We start from the raw sequence: 20,611 nt of genomic DNA, 5'->3' as shown, positions 1-20,611 counted from the left end.
TTACCTCACACCAAGGGAACGGAGAAATGTAAGACGTGGTGCTGCTGTTCTCATTTCAATTAAATGGCTTCAGTTTGCAGAGTTCCTTTTTTTGTTGTGTGTGTGTGTTCCGTGTTGGTGTGTGTTCCGTGTTGGTGTGTGTTCCGTGTTGGTGTGTGTTCCGTGTGGGTGTGTGTTCCGTGTGGGTGTGTGTTCCGTGTGTGTGTGTGTTCCGTGTGGGTGTGTGTGTGTGTTCCGTGTGGGTGTGTGTGTGTGTTCCGTGTGGGTGTGTGTGTGTTCCGTGTGGGTGTGTGTGTGTTCCGTGTGGGTGTGTGTGTGTTCCGTGTGGGTGTGTGTGTGTTCCGTGTGGGTGTGTGTGTTCCGTGTGGGTGTGTGTGTGTTCCGTGTGGGTGTGTGTGTGTTCCGTGTGGGTGTGTGTGTGTTCCGTGTGGGTGTGTGTGTGTTCCGTGTGGGTGTGTGTGTTCCGTGTGGGGGTGTGTGTTCCGTGTGGGGGTGTGTGTTCCGTGTGGGTGTTCCGTGTGGGTGTGTGTTCCGTGTGTTGAGATGAGTCTTCTAACAGCCTGGTAAAGCTTTAGCACAGTGATTCAGTCAGAAAGATTTGGGGTATTATTATAGTGGTCTCTGTATACCAGCCCTGCCAGTAATAATGAGCTGTTGTCTGACTGGGTACAGACAGAGGCTTTCATCAGACGAGCTGGAATTACACCAGAAGAGGAGAAAGTGTCTCATTGTGGAGGGGTATTTCCATTCTCACACACACACACACACACACACACACACACACACCATCCATGTTTTGTTCTTCATAGTGACTGAATGTGGCCTTTTGGGCCAATGGTACAATGGCTGTGTCACTGGAGAGGACAGGGCCAACCCAGCAGTCAACCCCCAGAGAGAGGAGAAGAGAGGGCCAACCCAGCAGTCAACCCCCCAGAGAGAGGAGAGGAGAGGGCCAACACAGCAGTCAACCCCCCAGAGAGAGGAGAGGAGAGGAGAGGGCCAACCCAGCAGTCAACCCCCCCAGAGAGAGGAGAGGAGAGGGCCAACCCAGCAGTCAACCCCCCAGAGAGAGGAGAGGAGAGGGCCAACCCAGCAGTCAACCCCCCAGAGAGAGGAGAGGGCCAACCCAGCAGTCAACCCCCCAGAGAGGAGAGGAGAGGGCCAACCCAGCAGTCAACCCCCCAGAGAGAGGAGAGGAGAGGGCCAACCCAGCAGTCAACCCCCCAGAGAGAGGAGAGGAGAGGGCCAACCCAGCAGTCAACCCCCCAGAGAGAGGAGAGGAGAGGGCCAACCCAGCAGTCAACCCCCCAGAGAGAGGAGAGGCCCAACCCAGCAGTCAACCCCCCAGAGAGAGGAGAGGAGAGGGCCAACCCAGCAGTCAACCCCCCAGAGAGAGGAGAGGAGAGGGTCAACCCCCCAGAGAGAGGAGAGGAGAGGGCCAACCCAGCAGTCAACCCCCCCAGAGAGAGGAGAGGAGAGGGCCAACCCAGCAGTCAACCCCCCAGAGAGAGGAGAGGAGAGGGCCAACCCAGCAGTCAACCCCCCAGAGAGAGGAGAGGAGAGGGCCAACCCAGCAGTCAACCCCCCAGAGAGAGGAGAGGAGAGGGTCAACCCCCCAGAGAGAGGAGAGGAGAGGGCCAACCCAGCAGTCAAGCCCCCAGAGAGAAGAGAGGAGAGGGCCAACCCAGCAGTCAACCCCCCAGAGAGAGGAGAGGAGAGGAGAGGGCCAACCCAGCAGTCAACCCCCCGGAGAGGGGAGGGCCAACCCAGCAGTCAACCCCCCAGAGAGAGGAGAGGGCCAACCCAGAGAGCTCAGAATATAAGCCTAATGCTTTCCAGTAGTGAAGGCTGATGCTCTGAGCACGAACCCGTTGGTGGTTTTCAAGCAAAAGACAGAAGTTTAGGTGAGATTGTATAGGCCGTTGATTGTCACACACTTTGAAACATCTGCTTCACCACTCATGAGAAATTGAAAACCTGGCAGTGTTGTATGTTTTGTAGCAGGTCAATTGTGTTAAGACAATGAATAGGCCTAGGATACAGCCCAAGGAGAAACAGACTTGGTTAACACACAGAAGACAATGAATCAAATCAAAATTGTATTGGTCACATACACATGGTTAGCAGATGTTAATGCGAGTGTAACGATATGCTTGTGCTTCTAATTCCGACAGGTACAGGGACAATGCTACAGGGACAATGGTAGCCATATTGAAGCATGTGGGGACAGCAGACTAGGATAGGGAGAGATTGAATATTTCCGTAACACACCAGCCAGCTGGCCTGCGCATGCTCTGAGGACGCGGCTAGGGATACCGTCTTGGCCAGCAACCTTGTGAGGGTTAACAAGTTTAAATGTCTTACTCACGTCAGCCACGGAGGAGGAGGAGGAGGGGGGGCGCGCGCAGTTTTCGTTAGTGAGCCGTGACGGTGGCACTGTATTACCCTCAAAGCGGGCAAAGAAGGTGTTTAGTTTGTCTGGAGGCGTGACGTCCGTGACGTGGCTGTTTTTGTTTTTGTAGTCCGTTATTTCCTGAAGACCCTGCCACATACGTTTCGTGTCTGAGCCGTTGAATTGCGACTACACCATGTCCCTGTACCGACGTTTCGCTTGTTTCATTGCCTTGGTGGAGGGAATAACTACACTGTTTGTATTTAACCATATTCCCAGACCTTTTTCTATGGTTAAATGCGGTTGATCGCGCTTTCAGTTTAGCCTGAATGCCGCCATCCGTCCCCACGGTTTCTGTTTGGGGTAGGTTTAAATAGTCACAGTGGGTACAACATCTTCAATGCGAGTCAGCGTGTTGTTCTGAGGCTGACTGGAACATAATTCCAGTCCGCGTGATCAAAACACTCTTGAAGCGTGGCTTCCGATTGGTCAGACCAGCGTTGAATGGTTCTCATCACTGGTACATCCTGTTTGAGTTTCTGCCTATAAGACAGAACGAGCAAGATTTCGTCTTGGTCTAATTTTTCTGTAAGGAGGGCGGGGGGAGGGCTTTGTATGCATCGCGGAAGTTAGAGGAGCGGTGGTCGAGAGTTTTAGCCTTGTGTGTCGTGCTATCAATATGCTGATAGACTTTAGGTAGCCTGAATAGGCTTAGGCTGCAGCCCAAGGAGAAACAGACTTGGTTAACTCACACGAGGAGAAACAGACTTGGTTAACTCACACGAGGAGAAACAGCCTTGGTTAACTCACACGAGGAGAAACAGCCTTGGTTAACTCACACGAGGAGAAACAGCCTTGGTTAACTCACACGAGGAGAAACAGACTTGGTTAACTCACACGAGGAGAAACAGCCTTGGTTAACTCACACGAGGAGAAACAGCCTTGGTTAACTCACACGAGGAGAAACAGCCTTGGTTAACTCACACGAGGAGAAACAGACTTGGTTAACTCACACGAGGAGAAACAGACTTGGTTAACTCACACGAGGAGAAACAGACTTGGTTAACTCACACGAGGAGAAACAGACTTGGTTAACTCACACGAGGAGAAACAGCCTTGGTTAACTCACACGAGGAGAAACAGACTTGGTTAACTCACACGAGGAGAAACAGACTTGGTTAACTCACACGAGGAGAAACAGACTTGGTTAACTCACACGAGGAGAAACAGACTTGGTTAACTCACACGAGGAGAAACAGCCTTGGTTAACTCACACAAGGAGAAACAGCCTTGGTTAACTCACACGAGGAGAAACATCCTTTCAATGTCCTTTGAAATTGTTTTGATTAATTTTTATTAGTGTCAGGTCTATGTCAGGTCTATGTCAGGTCTATGTCAGGTCTATGTCAGGTCTGTGTCAGGTCTGTGTCAGGTCTGTGTCAGGTCTGTGTCTATGTCTATGTTAGGTCTATGTCTATGTCTATGTTAGGTATATGTCTAGGTCTATGTCTATGTCAGGTCTATGTCTATGTTATGTCTATGTCAGGTCTATGTCTGTCAGGTCTATGTCTATGTCTATGTTAGGTCTTTGTTAGGTCTATGTTAGGTCTATGTCTATGTTAGGTCTATGTTAGGTCTATATCTATGTTAGGTCTATGTCTATGTTATGTCTAGGTCTATGTTAGGTCTAGGTCTATGTTAGGTCTAGGTCTATGTTAGGTCTAGGTCTAGGTCTATGTTAGGGCTATGTCTATGTAAGCCTAAAGGTGTATCAGAATCAGCATTTTCCTTAATCATCGTCCTCAAAGCTCTCATTCTAAATGATTAAATCACCATGGTTACTGGACTACTATAACACTAATATCCTCATCAAAGTGTTGTTATGGTGACCCCCTGGCTGAGAGCACTATTGCAGCGTTAACTCTGTGTCAGTACTAATTATCAACCAGTTTGGCCTACTTACCAATCCATCGTTCTTTTGGACCACCAGCTTGGCTAACCTGGTATTAAAGTCTCAAACTATTTAATGTCTCAAACTACATGTTCTTGCATGTTTTCGTTTATGTTTTACCCTCAGAAAAAGTACATTAACTGGTATTGTAGTGACGTTGAAATGAGCATTAAAATCCTCAAGGCCGTTAGAAAGCACAGCCCTGAATGTCCTACGGGACTGTCCACAGTCAAACCAAGCATACTGTGAAATGAGGCGAGAAATTTGACAGGATGATTGAATGTATTTGGAACCTGCTTCCCTTGTGTTTCTATTGGTCAAGCTCTCACAGACCACCGATTTTGTAAAAAAAAATGTAAGGTGTTTTTAAGTAGTAAGAGTGGACACACACACGGTGAGGAGGCTTGCGCAGGCCATTGCGGCCTGTCTTTATTTTAAGACCTCTCTCCGGTCTTAAAACAATCACCATCCCAGCATCCCCTGCTGTCTGGATCTCTAGTTGTCAGAGGCTCTGAAGGGGTGTGTGTGTGTGTGTGTGTGTGTGAGATCCTATTCTCCATCTCACACAAAACAATATCTGTTTCCAGAGGCAAATGGATTCTCCTGAAAACCGTGTGGGGAGTCCGGGGGAGTTGAAAGACTCATCACACAGGCCTGGTGCACAGGGGAGACACCGGGGGTGTTTTGATATTATCCATGTGGCTGCACGACTTCTTGCCAGATCGACCATATTTTGTTATGTTAGCAACGTTCACCTCGACCCCCCCCCCCCCCCCAAGTCGTCAACGAGTCGTTTGACCAACATTATCGGGACGATATTAGCCTTTCTCAGAAATAATAATCCACCGATATTATATACGTAGAATGAACAAATAAGTGCGGTCATTTGCGGTCACCTGAAGAGGGCGCTCTATGAGCTGTATGTTGAACGTCGTTCATCCCGAAGTCGCGACGTCAGAGTGGGCATGGTGGTTTGACAGGGAGTAGCTCGTCAGCGTATTTGAATAAGTAAATCATCAAAAGTACACTAAGCAAGCAGCCCTGTCCTCATCACTTGGTTAACGTTAGCTGGCTGGTTAACGTTAGCTGGCTGGTTAGCGTTAGCTGGCTGGTTAACGTTAGCTGGCTGGTTAACGTTAGCTGGCTGGTTAACGTTAGCTGGCTGGTTAGCGTTAGCTGGCTGGTTAGCGTTAGCTGGCTGGTTAGCGTTAGCTGGCTGGTTAACGTTAGCTGGCTGGTTAACGTTTGCTGGCTGGTTAACGTTTGCTGGCTGGTTAACGTTTGCTGGCTGGTTAACGTTTGCTGGCTGGTTAACGTTTGCTGGCTGGTTAACGTTTGCTGGCTGGTTAACGTTAGCTGGCTGGTTAACGTTAGCTGGCTGGTTAACGTTAGCTGGCTGGTTAGCGTTAGCTGGCTGGTTAACCAGTAATAGTAATGTAGTTGGGCTTTATCGAGCCAGCAAAGCAGTTAGCCTAGCTAGCTAGCCGGCTGTCCCACATATGTTTAAACACTGGACTGGTGCCAAAGTCCACGCAGCCCTGTCCTTGTCACTTGGTTAAAGTTAGCTGGCTATAATAAACTCAAAATGGGGGAATGTTTACTGGTTGCTCAGGAGGTAAATGGGAAGTCAAATACTGGATCAAGAAAAAGAAGGTAACGAGCAAATGCTGTGTGTATATTATGCATGTCAAACAGGTGCTGTTAGGTTACAGTATAATTGTTCTGAACGTTTGGAACAATGTAAACAACACTACATTAATTTTAAGGGTACCAGAGAGTCTATTGTAATGTTTATTATATATTTTTTTATACATAATTTTTTTTTTAAATTTTAAATGTTAAAACAGCAAATATTAAAAACAGTCGTATTCATTCCGTCAAATGTATGGAGTAGAAAGTACATTTATTTTCTTTAGGAATGTAGTGAAGTCGAAGTTGTCAAAAATATAAATGCTGAAGTACAGATACTTTAAAGTATTTTTTACTTCACACCACTGATTTCAGTGTATAGTTTTGAAAAGTGCAGTTTCAGATTTACATTTACTTAAAGAATGTACCTAAGAACAAGTATTTTGTATTTATAGTGGATATAGTTGCTTTTTGGTGGTTATCAAACAATGTTCATTTTAATATTTAGGAATCATAATTTAGAGTATAGTATCTGTTAATCCTTTGGAGCACAAATTGTGAATGAAATGGTCTGTTTATCATTTCACCTCTAAAATACCACATATTGGCACATATATTGGTGACTTGCCTCCCTAAAATCGCTATCAGACCCAAGAATCCCATATCAGTCAGCCTCTATTATTTTGGGATGTGTTATTTCATGAATCTCTTTTATTTCTGCCCTGTCAGCCAAGTTTACTCTCAAAGGGGTGCTGTGACGTTCCCATGATTATATTCTTATAGTTCCTGTTTTGGTCCAAAAATGTTCCTCCTTTTTTTTCCCCCTTTCAGATTATCCTGAGACTGACACACAGGACAGGACAGGAGCCTGTGAGTAGACAAACGTTGCCTTAACGTTGCTTTAAGTGTACTTTTTTTTCACTGACTGTTATTAATAAACTGTGCTCTCTGCAGTGTTTTCAAATTCACTTTTGACTTTTAGCACTGGGTTGGTTGTCAAGGATACTGCTGTTCTTTTCTAGCGGTGTAGATGAAAAGAGCTTCTATTCTTATCTTAGACCAGTGGGATGTTATGTGAAGTAAATTTAGTTTTTTTTTATTAGAAACTTGACCCTTTGCCAACCCCTACCCCCACCTGGTAACCTCAGACAACATTAACCCGTGAAGCTAATTTCCCCATACCAACCGTTTGAGAAATCCCCTCACAATGATCTCAAACTGTGTTTCTAATACACAATGCAATTTAACACAGACTACTCCTTGCTAATCAGGAAACTATTGGGTATGTTGTGGTGGACTGTCATTACAATTACAATCTCGGGAACCTGGTCAAATTATGGTTGTAGTGTAGCAAGCCACTGAATGTCTCTGAATTCACTGTCAGCATGTAACCTATAACCACTTTTGGAGCTAACTAGTGCTCTCAACTAGTATCCTGAGGTCGACAGCAGATGGGAGTTGTATTCATAACATTGCTAACTTACATTGTGAGAAAACAAGTTATATTACGTGACTAGCTAGTTAGCAGTGTTTGGTGGTCAGTGAGACTGAGAACTAGCTAACCAGCTGAGCTAGAAAACAAAGTAACAAAAGTATAATTTGGGATTTAAAAAAAGCTCCAATGGGCTCTGTATTTCATTAACCAAAGTAGCAAGTACCCCTGGTTGAATTTTTTTTATTTGACCTTTATTTAACCAGGCAAGTCAGTTAAGAACAAATTCTTATTTTCAATGACGGCCTAGGAACAGTGGGTTAACTGCCTGTTCAGGAGCAGAGCGACAGATTTGTACCTTGTCAGCTCGGGGGTTTGAACTTGCAACCTTCCGGTTACTAGTCCAACGCTCTAACCACTAGGCTACCCTGCCGATCTGTTAAATTATTTAGCCATTAAAAAAAAAAATCAATTTGACGAGGAGTTCTTCAATGAGTCGGACACGAGGGATATATTGCAGACACCCAACCAGGCCCCGATCTCCGTGATTCACTGGAGATGGAATCTGAGATTTCGAGGCAAAAGATCCGGGTGCCTTGCAAGGATCAGGTGACTAGTGGCTAATCTGCTCTTGCCTTCCGTTCTGCTAGCTAATGTTCAATTGCTGGAAAATAAATGGGACCAACTGAAAGCACGTATATCCTACCAACGAGACATTAACAACGGTAGTATCTTATGTTTAACACTTATGTTCCCCTTTAACACTGTTATACACTATCGGCAAGACAGAACAGCAGCCTCTGGTAACACACGGGGTGGGGGCCTATGCATTTATGTAAACAACAGATAGCACGATAGCTAAGGAAGTCTCGAGGTTTTGCTCATCTGAGGTAGGTAAGCTGTGACCACACAATCTACCTAGAGAGTTTTCATCTATATTTTTTGTAGCTGTCTACATAACACCACAGGCTGATGCTGGCACTAAGACTGCACTCAATGAGCTGTATACCACCATAAGCAAACAGGAAAACGCTCATCTAGATGAAGCGCTCCTAGTGGCCGAGGCCTTTAATGCAGGGAAACTTAAATCAGTTTTCCCAAATAACTATCAGCATGTTAAACGTGCAACCAGAGGGGAAACAATCCTAGACTACTTACTGTAAATCTGACCATAATTCTATCCTCCTGATTCCTGCTTACAAGCAAAATTAAAGCAGGAATCACCAGTGACTAGATCAATAAAAAAAAGTGGTCAGATGAAGCAGATGCTAAACTACAGGACTGTTTTGCTAGCACGGCATTGAGTAGTACACCACATCAGTCACTGGCTTCATCCAGAAGTGCATCAAGGACGTCGTCCCTACAGTGACTGTACGTACATACCCCAACCAGAAGCCATGGTTCTCATCGATGGGGAGGAGGTTGAGAGCTTCAAGTTCTTTTGGCTTCTACATCACCACCAAACTAACATGGTCCATGCACATCAAGATATTCGTTAGGAGGGCACGACAAAACCTATTCCGTCTCAGGAGACTGAAAATATTTTTTTATGGGTCCTCAGATCCTCAAAGGGTTCTATGGCTGCACCATCGAGAGCATCCTGGTTGCATCACTGCCTGGTATGGCAATTGCTCGGCCTCCGACCGCAAAGCACTACAGAGGGTAGTGCGTACGGCCAAGTACATCACTGGGGCCAAGCTTCCTGCCATCCAGGACCTCTATACCAGGCGGTGTCAGAGGAAGGCCCTAAAAATTGTCAAAGACTCCAGTGACCCTAGTCATAGACTGTTCTCTCTGCTACCGCACGGCAAGCGGTACCGGAGCCCCAAGTCTAGGTCCAAGAGGCTTCTCAACAGCTTCTACCCCCAAGCCATAAGACTTCTGAACAGCTAATTAAATGGCTACCCAGACTATTTGCACCCCCCCCCCCCCCTACACTGCTGCTACTCTGTTATTATCTATGCATAGCCACTTATAGCCACAATAAACCTACCTGCATGTACATAATTACCTCAATTACCTCAACACATGTGCCCCCGCACATGACACATTGACTCTGAGCCGGTACCCCCCTGTATACAGCCCCACTGTTGTTATTTAAACTGCTGCCCCCTTGAATTATTTGTTTTTCTTATCTTTTGACTTTTTTTTGTGTGTATTTTCAAGTAAGCCTTTCACTGTAAGGTGAACTCGACGACAGTTGCTGTCCATTGGAGCACCTGTTGTATTTCGGCGCATGTGACAGATAAAATTTGATTGGTTTGTGGAAGCGGTAGATAGGCGGATTGAGCCGCATCTCATTGCTTAAAACTGACAGAATTTAAGGGGTACACTAATTAGATTTCCGCGGAGGCTTGGACATCGACCTTAGGTGGCTAAAGAAAACAACTTTCGTTTTTATCCCTCACTGGCCTTTATGCGATTTTAAACGTGATTCGCGTTGTCGGACTCTACGACAGTTGCTGTCCATTGGAGCCCTGCGATTGATTGCCAAAAAATATCTGGGGCGGGGCTTAGATAAGGGTCAAATGTGTCTGTGGATTCCATCAAATCCACTGATAACTGTACAAAATATAGTACAGCTATTGAGATAATTTTCTGTCTCCTTTTTAAAAGGCTGTGTCAGTCAGATGTCCTCTTTCTCCCTCCCTCAACCACTTCAGCAGAGCTCATTACCTATACCTTCAGACTCATGGGCCTTTTTTTATTTTCTTTCAATAACATTAGTTTTGTTACGGGAGGAAAGTAGTGAGTAGGCGACCCTCATTTTCTCTCAGGGTAGAATAGCACATAGTGTTCTAGAAAACGCTTTCATTCTCCCCTTTTCCTCTCCTCGTCGCTGGCAGTGCGTTCTGGGAAATCTGCTGTCTTTCTCCTCCTACACACCCTCCCACATTCACACAAACAGTTGTACTGTAAAGTGGAGAGGGAGAGAGCAGGTGAAACGGGCTGGGAATTGCCAGGGACCTCACAATGTTATCACGATACTTGGGTGAGGAAACGATATGTATTGGCGATTCTCACGTTTCGATACTGAAATTTTATTGAGATTTTTTTGATGTTCCAGACATTATTTCTCAGCAGATGAGAAAGTGAGTTTTGATAAGTCAGGGTAATAAAAGTGCTGAAAACACGTTGGCCTATACCCATCAGTAGTACTGTATAGACCTGAAAACACGTTGGCCTACACCCATCAGTAGTACACCGTCAGTAGTGCTGTATAGACCTACACCCGTCAGTAGTACACCGTCAGTAGTGTAGTATTGTATAGGCCTACACCTGTCAATAGTACACCGTCAGTAGTACACCGTCAGTAGTATTGTATAGGCAGGTGCACCAGCTTGTTCTGGATGACTGTGTGATAGCCGACGGTCAACATTCACAAAGCCGCTGGGCCAGATGGATTACCAGGACGTGTACTGCGTGCCCAAGGAAGCGAAGGTAAACTGCCTAAATGATTACCGCCCTGTAGCACTCACGTCTGTAGCCATTAAGTGCTTTGAAAGGCTGCTCATGGCTCACATCAACACCATTATCCCAGAAACCCAAGACCCACTCCAATTCGCATACTGCCCCAACAGATCCATAGATGATGCAATCTCAATCGCACTCTACACTGCTCTTTCCCACCTGGACAAAAGGAACACTTATGTGAGAATGCTATTCATTGACTACAGCTCAGTGTTCAACACCATAGTGCCCACAAAGCTCATCATTAAGCTAAGGACCCTGGGACTAAACACCTCCCCCTACAGCTGGATCCTGGACTTGCTGACAGGCCGCCCCCAGGTGGTAAGGGTAGGCAACGACACGTTTGCCACACTGGGGACCCTCAGGGGTGTGTACTTAGTCCCCTCCTGTACTCCCTGTTCACCCACGACTGCATGGCCAAACAACGACTCCAACAGCATTAAGTTAGCTGGCGTCACAACACCGACAACAATGAGACAGCCTATAGGAAGGAGGTCAGAGAACTGGCAGTGTGGTGCCAGGACAACAACCCCTCCCTCAATGTGAGCGAGGCAAAGGAGCTGATTGTGGACTACACCAAAAAGCGGGCTGAACACGCCCTCATTAACATCGCCGGGGCTGTAGTGGAGCGGGTCGAGAGTTTTAAGTTCCTTTGTGTCCACATCACCAACAAACTTTCATGGTCCAAAAACACACCAAGACAGTCGTGAAGAGGGCACGACAAAAACTTTTCCCCCTCAGGAGACTGAAAAGATTTGGCATGAGTCCTCAGATCCTCAAAAGGTTCTACAGCTGCACCATCGAGAGCATCCTGACCGGTTGCATCACCGCCTGGTATGGCAACTGCTCAGCCTCCGACTGCAAGGCGCTACAGAGGGTAGTGCGAACGGCCCAGTACATCACTGGGGCCAAGCTTCCTGCCATCCAGGACCTATATAAAAGGCTACGTCATAAAATTGTCAGAGACTCCATTCACCAAAGTCGTAGACTGTTTTCTCTCTACCGCACCGTAAGCCGGTACCGGAGTGCCAAGTCTAGGACCAAAAGGCTCCTTAACAGCGCAATCAGGCAAACCGTTGAAGTGATTTTACAGGGCCCTAATGGACTACAGACATTGACAGTCTCCTAGCCTAAAAACAAATGCTGAATGCACTGCCTACAGTTTGAGGGAAACGCACTGTCCGTTATTTGATCAGGGCAGGGCAGGGCAGGGCAGGGCAGGGCAGGGCAGGGCAGGGCAGCACTAACAAACTGCATTTAGTCCAATAAAAAGACACAACATTATTAGGACGATAAATAAAAGGCAGTTGCTCCACGCATGACACGAGAGAACCCTCTAGGCCTACACTGTCAGTAGTACACCCTCAGTAGTATTGTATAGGCCTACACCCATCAGTAGTATTGTATAGGTCTACACCCGTCAGTAGTATTGTATAGGTCTACACCGTCAGTAGTACACCGTCAGTAGTACTGTATAGGCCTACACCGTCAATAGTTCACTGTCAGTAGTATTGTATAGGCCTACACCCATCAGTAGTACTGTATAGGCCTACACCCATCAGTAGTATTGTATAGGCCTACACCCATCAGTAGTATTGTATAGGCTTACACCGTCAGTAGTACACTGTCAGTAGTACTGTATAGGCCTACACCCATCAGTAGTACTGTATAGGCCTACACCCATCAGTAGTATTGTATAGGCTTACACCGTCAGTAGTACACTGTCAGTAGTACTGTATAGGCCTACACCGTCAGTAGTACACCGTCAGTGGTATTGTATAGACCTACACCCATCAGTAGTACTGTATAGGCCTACACCGTCGGTAGTACACCGTCAGTAGTACTGTATAGGCCTACACCCATCAGTAGTACTGTATAGGCCTACACCGTCAGTAGTACTGTATAGGCCTACACCCATCAGTAGTGTAGTATTGTATAGGCCTATACCCGTCAGTGGTACTGTATAGGCCTCCATTCACCGAAGTCGTAGACTGTTTTCTCTCTACCGCACAGTAAGCCGGTACCGGAGTGCCAAGTCTAGGTCCAAAAGGCTCCTTAATAACAGCTTCTACCCGCAAACCATAAGACTGATGAACAATTAACCACCTGGACTATTTACATTGACCCTGTCCCCCTGGTTTTAACACAGCTGCTACTCACTGTTTATTATCTATGCATAATCACTTTACCCTACCTGCATGTACAAACCTCAACTAACCTGTACCGCACACTGACTCAGTACCGGTACACCCTGTATCTAGCCTCCACACTGACTCAGTACCGGTACACCCTGTATCTAGCCTCCACACTGACTCAGTACCGTAATACCCTGTATCTAGCCTCCACACTGACTCAGTACCGTAATACCCTGTATATAGCCTCCACACCGACTCAGTACCGGTACACCCTGTATCTAGCCTCCACACTGACTCAGTACCGGTACACCCTGTATCTAGCCTCCACACTGACTCAGTACCGTTACACCCTGTATCTAGGCTCCACACTGACTCAGTACCGGTACACCCTGTATCTAGCCTCCACACTGACTCAGTACCGGTACACCCTGTATATAGCCTCCACTTTGACTCTGTACCGTAATACCCAGTATATAGCCTCCACACTGACTCAGTACCGGTACCCCCTGTATATATCCTCCACATTGACTCTGTACCGTAATACCCTGTATATAGCCTCCACATTGACTCTGTACCGTAATACCCTGTGTATATAGCCTCCACATTGACTCTGTACCGTAATACCCTGTATATAGCCTCCACATTGACTCTGTACCGTAATACCCTGTATATAGCCTCCACATTGACTCTGTACCGTAATACCCTGTATATAGCCTCCACATTGACTCTGTACCGTAATACCCTGTATATAGCCTCCACATTGACTCTGTACCAGTACCCCCTGTATATAGCCTCCACATTGACTCTGTACCAGTACCCCCTGAATATAACCTCCACATTGACTCTGTACCGTAATACCCTGTATATAGCCTCCACATTGACTCTGTACCGTAATACTCTGTATATAGCCTCCACATTGACTCTGTACCGTAATACCCTGTATATAGCCTCCACATTGACTCTGTACCGTAATACCCTGTATATAGCCTCCACATTGACTCTGTACCGTAATACCCTGTATATAGCCTCCACATTGACTCTGTACCGTAATACCCTGTATATAGCCTCCACATTGACTCTGTACCGTAATACCCTGTATATAGCCTCCACATTGACTCTGTACCGTAATACCCTGTATATAGCCTCCACATTGACTCTGTACCGTAATACCCTGTATATAGCCTCCACATTGACTCTGTACCGTAATACCCTGTATATAGCCTCCACATTGACTCTGTACCGTAATACCCTGTATATAGCCTCCACATTGACTCTGTACCGTAATACCCTGTATATAGCCTCCACATTGACTCTGTACCGGTACCCCCTGTATATAGTCTCCACATTGACTCTGTACTGTAATACCCTGTATATAACCTCCATATTGACTCTGTACCGTAATACCCTGTATATAACCTCCACATTGACTCTGTACCGTAATACCCTGTATATAGCCTCCACATTGACTCTGTACCGTAATACCCTGTATATAGCCTCCACATTGACTCTGTACCGGTACCCCCTGTATATAGTCTCCACATTGACTCTGTACTGTAATACCCTGTATATAACCTCCACATTGACTCTGTACCGTAATACCCTGTATATAGCCTCCACATTGACTCTGTACCGTAATACCCTGTATATAGCCTCCACATTGACTCTGTACCGTAATACCCTGTATATAGCCTCCATATTGACTCTGTACCGTAATACCCTGTATATAGCCTCCACATTGACTCTGTACCGTAATACCCTGTATATAGCCTCCACATTGACTCTGTACCGTAATACCCTGTATATAGCCTCCACATTGACTCTGTACCGTAATACCCTGTATATAGTCTCCACATTGACTCTGTACCGTAACCCCCTGTATATAGCCTCCACATTGACTCTGTACCGTAATACCCTGTATATAGCCTCGTTATTGTTATGTTACTTTTTATTATTATTTTTTAAATTTCTTGAGTTTATTTGTTAAATACTTTCTTAACTCTTCTTGAACTGCACTGCTGGTTAAGGGCTTGTCAGTAAGGATTTCACTGTAATTTCTACACTTGTTGTATTCGGCCCATGTGATTAATAAAGTTTGATTTGGAATTGTATAGACTCATGTGGGATGCCAGTCAGTGGGATGCCAGTCAGTGGGATGCCAGTCAGTGGGATGCCAGTCAGTGGGATGCCAGTCAGTGGGATGCCAGTCAGTGGGAAGCCAGTCAGTGGGAAGCCAGTCAGTGGGAAGCCAGTCAGTGGGAAGCCAGTCAGTGGGAAGCCAGTCAGTGGGAAGCCAGTCAGTGGGAAGCCAGTCAGTGGGAAGCCAGTCAGTGGGAAGCCAGTCAGTGGGAAGCCAGTCAGTGGGAAGCCAGTCAGTGGGAAGCCAGTCAGTGGGAAGCCAGTCAGTGGGATGCCAGTCAGTGGGAAGCCAGTCAGTGATCCTACTAGCCATCCTGTAGTCACACTGTCTGTCAAGTGCTGTAGTATGTGGAGGTTTGCTGAAGAGCCCTACTTTCTGTCCATTCTGTCCCAGACACCGTAACATATTGTTCTCTCTGACACTTTGTTTGGGACAACTTTAAAAAAAAAAAAAAAAAATTAAACACGGTCTGCAGCTGTTACAGAGGACCCCCTTTTGGCCAACATCACGTGCCTGAGCCAAAAACTCACCCATCTAGTGTAGCGTTTCCCAGGTCATCGTCACCTTTTTAACCTCTTCAGATAAAGACTGTCATGGCAGCATATGGTCCAGGTATTTGTCCACATGGCTGATGCAAGGTCATAGCAGTGTAATGTACCCTAGTTCAGACGTGATCTGTTGTTACGAGTGTATTGTAGTTCTCCAGTCTGGTCTGCAGTGAAGAGCTTCCCTTTTTATTCTGGCCTTGATACAGTGTTACAGGAGGAGTTTATTATGGGTTCTGTTGTCTTGATACAGTGTTACAGGAGGAGTTTATTATGGGTTCTGTTGTCTTGATACACTGTTACTGGAGGAGTTTATTATGGGTTCTGTAGTCTTGATACAGTGTTACAGGAGGAGTTTATTATGGGTTCTGTAGTCTTGATACAGTGTTACTGGAGGAGTTTATTATGGGTTCTGTAGTCTTGATACAGTGTTACAGGAGGAGTTTATTATGGGTTCTGTAGTCTTGATACAGTGTTACTGGAGGAGTTTATTATGGGTTCTGTTGTCTTGATACAGTGTTACAGGAGGAGTTTATTATGGGTTCTGTTGTCTTGATACAGTGTTACTGGATGAGTTTATTATGGGTTCTGTTGTCTTGATACAGTGTTACTGGAGGAGTTTATTATGGGTTCTGTTGTCTTGATACAGTGTTACTGGAGGAGTGTATTATGGGTTCTGTTGTCTTGATACAGTGTTACTGGAGGAGTTTATTATGGGTTCTGTAGTCTTGATACAGTGTTACAGGAGGAGTTTATTATGGGTTCTGTAGTCTTGATACAGTGTTACTGGAGGAGTTTATTATGGGTTCTGTAGTCTTGATACAGTGTTACTGGAGGAGTTTATTATGGGTTCTGTTGTCTTGATACAGTGTTACAGGAGGAGTTTATTATGGGTTCTGTTGTCTTGATACAGTGTTACTGGATGAGTTTATTATGGGTTCTGTTGTCTTGATACAGTGTTACTGGAGGAGTGTATTATGGGTTCTGTTGTCTTGATACAGTGTTACAGGAGGAGTTTATTATGGGTTCTGTTGTCTTGATACAGTGTTACTGGAGGAGTTTATTATGGGTTCTGTTGTCTTGATACAGTGTTACTGGAGGAGTTTATTATGGGTTCTGTTGTCTTGATACAGTGTTACTGGAGGAGTGTATTATGGGTTCTGTTGTCTTGATACAGTGTTACTGGAGGAGTTTATTATGGGTTCTGTTGTCTTGATACAGTGTTACTGGAGGAGTTTATTATGGGTTCTGTTGTCTTGATACAGTGTTACTGGAGGAGTTTATTATGGGTTCTGTTGTCTTGATACAGTGTTACTGGAGGAGTTTATTATGGGTTCTGTTGTCTTGATACAGTGTTACTGGAGGAGTTTATTATGGGTTCTGTAGTCTTGATACAGTGTTACAGGAGGAGTTTATTATGGGTTCTGTAGTCTTGATACAGTGTTACTGGAGGAGTTTATTATGGGTTCTGTAGTCTTGATACAGTGTTACAGGAGGAGTTTATTATGGGTTCTGTAGTCTTGATACACTGTTACTGGAGGAGTTTATTATGGGTTCTGTTGTCTTGATACAGTGTTACTGGAGGAGTTTATTATGGGTTCTGTAGTCTTGATACACTGTTACTGGAGGAGTTTATTATGGGTTCTGTTGTCTTGATACAGTGTTACAGGAGGAGTTTATTATTGGTTCTGTTGTCTTGATACAGTGTTACTGGAGGAGTTTATTATGGGTTCTGTTGTCTTGATACAGTGTTACTGGAGGAGTTTATTATGGGTTCTGTTGTCTTGATACAGTGTTACTGGAGGAGTGTATTATGGGTTCTGTTGTCTTGATACAGTGTTACTGGAGGAGTTTATTATGGGTTCTGTTGTCTTGATACAGTGTTACTGGAGGAGTTTATTATGGGTTCTGTTGTCTTGATACAGTGTTACTGGAGGAGTTTATTATGGGTTCTGTTGTCTTGATACAGTGTTACTGGAGGAGTGTATTATGGGTTCTGTTGTCTTGATACAGTGTTACTGGAGGAGTTTATTATTGGTTCTGTTGTCTTGATACAGTGTTACTGGAGGAGTTTATTATGGGTTATGTTGTCTTGATACAGTGTTACAGGAGGAGTTTATTATGGGTTCTGTTGTCTTGATACAGTGTTACAGGAGGAGTTTATTATGGGTTCTGTTGTCTTGATACAGTGTTACTGGAGGAGTTTATTATGGGTTCTGTAGTCTTGATAGTGTTACAGGAGGAGTGTATTATGGTTTTCTGTAGTCTTGATACAGTGTTACAGGAGGAGGGTATTATGGTTTTCTGTAGTCTTGATGCAGTGTTACAGGAGGAGGGTATTATGGTTTTCTGTAGTCTTGATACAGTGTTACTGGAGGAGTTTATTATGGGTTCTGTTGTCTTGATACAGTGTTACAGGAGGAGTGTATTGTGCTTCTCCATGATGTTCAGGTCTTGATTCAGTGTTCTGAGTGTATTGTAGTTGTTGTGTAGTGAGAATGTGCCTGAGGACTCTAAATGTCGGTGTCCTTTCTCATTCCTCCCAGATGAGACGAGAGGTCACTGTTGACTGACCCCTAGCTATGCTGACTGACTCTCTCTCGGTTTCGTTCTCTCTCTCTCTCTCTCTCTCAATATCTCTGTGTATTTTTCTCTATTGCAAACCTCTCTATCTTCCTGTATATCTCTCTCTCGCTCGCTCGCTCTACCTCCCTATCTGCGCTCCTTCCACTCCCACACACTTTCACATGGAGTGAAGAGTCATTACTCTGTGCACCCCCTCCCTCTCTGCCACTCTCCCTCTCTACCACTCTGTCTCTCTTTCTCTCTCTCTCTCTCTTTCGCTCTCTCTCACACTTTCTCTTCACTCACAATCTGTACCAATCTCTCTGTGGACACATTAGTTTTCACCCAGCACCCGACACCCCTACTAATTTCCATCTGCTCTGGAGGCCTTGGGCTGCCACGGCTGGAGGCCTTGGGCTGCCACGGCTGGAGGCCTTGGGCTGCCACGGCTGGAGGCCTTGGGCTGCCACGGCTGGAGGCCTTGGGCTGCCACGGCTGGAGGCCTTGGGCTGCCACGGCTGGAGGCCTTGGGCTGCCACGGCTGGAGGCCTTGGACAGTAACCTAAATATATTAACTGAAAGCAGTAGACCTCAGCTTGACCTTATTCAATTAAATGATCTACCATAAGATGCTCTTGAAAAGTGACCAAAGACTTTGCATCTCTTTTATTGTGCATATCAGCCTTTACAAATCCCATTTCTGTTGTGTTTGAAAACCCACCCCACAGAGGTTGACCCTCTGTCTGTTCTGAACAACCTGGCCCTTTTCAAACTTCCTTAACCTGGAAGAGGATACAGGAAGGGAACCAGAGGTGTGTGTGTGTGTTTCCTGTCCGGTGTTGACAGCTCTGACAGGGTTAGCCCACTCTGACCCCGCCCCTCGCTCTCAGGAGAGGAAGGGATGCTATTGGCCAGACTTTACTGGCTGGTCGACCTCAAAGCCAGAGCTCTTCTATAATTCATACAGAGTTAGTAAACTTTCATTCCATATTGGCTCCAAACATTCCAGAACAAAAATATTCTAATCTGTATTTTGAACAGAATTTCGTTGTCTTGGAAGTTGGAACTTTTGGTGCAAATATGGTGGACATTTGAAAAGCTAGGTTACATCTTTTGACCGAGTTTGCATTTCTATGGCCCTGGTCAGGATTGAGAAAAGGAGCAGCTGGCTTCAACATAGCAGATCCTACCATACAGACTCGCCTAACTACTGAATAGAGGCTGCCATACAGACTCGAATAACTACTGAATAGAGGCTACCATACAGACTCGCCTAACTACTGAATAGAGGCTACCATACAGACTCGCCTAACTACTGAATAGAGGCTACCATACAGACTTGCCTAACTACTGAATAGAGGCTGCCATACAGACTCGCCTAACTACTGAATAGAGGCTGCCATACAGACTCGCCTAACTACTGAATAGAGGCTACCATACACAACTTTAGCCTTGTATAGGACTGGGTCGATTGGCCATTTTGTACATAGGCTGGCATAAGTTCAACCTCCGCTCAGAGCACAGCTGGCTCCTACAGTCAATTGCTGACCACACGACCTTTCCTCTCCGCACAGCAGGACAGAACAGAGGGGAAAGGTGTAGGAAGGAAAAAGATTTCTCCCTGACAGGACAATCACTGCTCTATGCTACAGGCTAAAGCCAACATGACAAATAGACTTCTCACTCTTGCAGAAAGACTAAGGCACAGACCAACCATCACCAGGGTGAGAGACCCCCCCCCCCCCCCCTCCCTGTTACTGACCCAAACTTAAGGAAATCCTTGACTATGTACAGATTCAGTGAGCATAGCCTTGCTATTGAGAGAGTCCTCGATAGACAGACATAGCCTGTCTTCTCTTGAGAGCCATGTGCTCACTGCCCACAAAATGAGGTGGAAACTGAGCTGCACTTCCTAACCTCCTGTCCAATGTATGACCATATTAGAGATACATATTTCCCTCAGATTACACAGACCCACAAAGAATTACAAAACAAACCCAATTTTGATAAACTCCCATATCTACTGGGTGAAATACCACAATGTCCCATCACAGCAGCAATATGTGTGACCTGTTGACACAAGAAAAGGGAAACCAGTGAAGAACAAACACCATTGTAAAGACAACCCATATTTATGTTTATTTTCCCTTGTGTACTTTAACCATCTGTACATTGTTACAACATTGTGTGTATATATATATATATATATATATATATATATATATATATATATAATATGACATTTGTAATGTCTTTATTCTTTTGTAACTTCTGTGAGTGTGATATTTACTATTAATTTTTATAGTTTATTTCACTTTTGTATATTATCTACCTCACTTGCTTTGGCGATGTTA

General features: G+C 45.4%; 1 protein-coding gene across 1 annotated transcript in view; it reads left to right on the top strand.

Moving 5' to 3' along the window:
• sipa1l1 (signal-induced proliferation-associated 1 like 1) overlaps positions 1-20,611 on the top strand; it is a 219,796-nt gene that overhangs the window by 63,745 nt on the left and 135,440 nt on the right. The window contains 1 exon segment of the mRNA XM_090242469.1: positions 6,804-6,842. The gene's annotated coding sequence lies outside the window, so the exon portion shown is untranslated.

The sequence above is a fragment of the Oncorhynchus mykiss genome, chromosome 8, assembly GCF_057628025.1.
Source record: "Oncorhynchus mykiss isolate SJ-2025 chromosome 8, ASM5762802v1, whole genome shotgun sequence".
NCBI lineage: Eukaryota > Metazoa > Chordata > Actinopteri > Salmoniformes > Salmonidae > Oncorhynchus > Oncorhynchus mykiss.
The sequence above is the reverse complement of the archived record's forward strand: the minus strand, read 5'-3'. Positions and strand labels throughout refer to the sequence as shown.